Genomic DNA, 1,032 nt, shown 5'->3' with positions numbered 1-1,032 from the left:
CTTCCCTGGGAGTTCTAATAGGAGTCCTGGCCTTCTCCCACTAGCTGAGGACAATGAGGCAGCAAAGCAGATAAAGCCCTGGGTCTGGAATCAGGGGGATCTGAATTCAAATTTGACTTTTATTAGCTGTGTGACCCTGGCCAAGTCACTTCACCCTGTTTGCCTCAGTTTTCTCACCTGCAAAATGAGCTGGAGAAGGAAACAGCAAACCACTGAAGTGTCTTTGCCAAGAAAATCCCAGATGGGATCACGGAGAATCAGACGTGACTGAAACAAACTAACTACTGCCTTCCTATATCTCCATAGTAAGAAATGAGTGACATCTATCTCCTGACATTCCCCTTCGTGGGGAGGCAGTTGCCCCGGGGTCTCAGTGGCTTTGCTGAAGGGGTGCGTGGCCTGGCAGCAGCTGGCACTCCAGAGAGACTTTAGGAACAGATTTAGAAACAGAACAGCTCTAGAAGGAAAGGGCCTGGGTTCAAATCCTACCTTGGACATCTACTACCTGGGAGATGTTGGGCAAGTCATTTCTCCTTCCTCGGCTTTCGTATAATGAGGATCTTGACCTCTGAGTCAATAGTCAATAAATATGTGCCAGTTGTGCTGACCGAGGGATACAAATATGAAGAAAAACAGTTCCTGCCCTCGAGGAGCTTCCACTCTAATGGGACAAGACACACATAAAAGGAAGCTGGAAGGGGAGTAAGGTGAGTACAGGGGGAGTCCCCTCTCCCTTTAAATCTGTGCTCTACGATTCTGTGATATGTCTGCACACCAGCAATGACTCAATGATGAAAGCTCAGGAACTGGATTCAGGAAGACCTCAGTCACTTCCGAGCCCTATGATCCTCTGCCAGCCTCAGTTTCCTCAACTGTAAAATGGGGATAATAATAGCACCAATCTTCCAGATTTGTCAAGAATCCAATGAGATCATATTTGTAAAGCATTTGGCCTGTGCCTCGTACATGGTGGCACCCCACTACGTGCAAAGTACCTACTGTGCTAAGCTAATTTATCCAGGTCCTGTACAA

This window comes from Antechinus flavipes, chromosome 2, assembly GCF_016432865.1.
Source record: "Antechinus flavipes isolate AdamAnt ecotype Samford, QLD, Australia chromosome 2, AdamAnt_v2, whole genome shotgun sequence".
NCBI classification, from domain to species: Eukaryota; Metazoa; Chordata; class Mammalia; order Dasyuromorphia; family Dasyuridae; genus Antechinus; species Antechinus flavipes.
Note: the sequence above shows the minus strand (reverse complement) of the source record.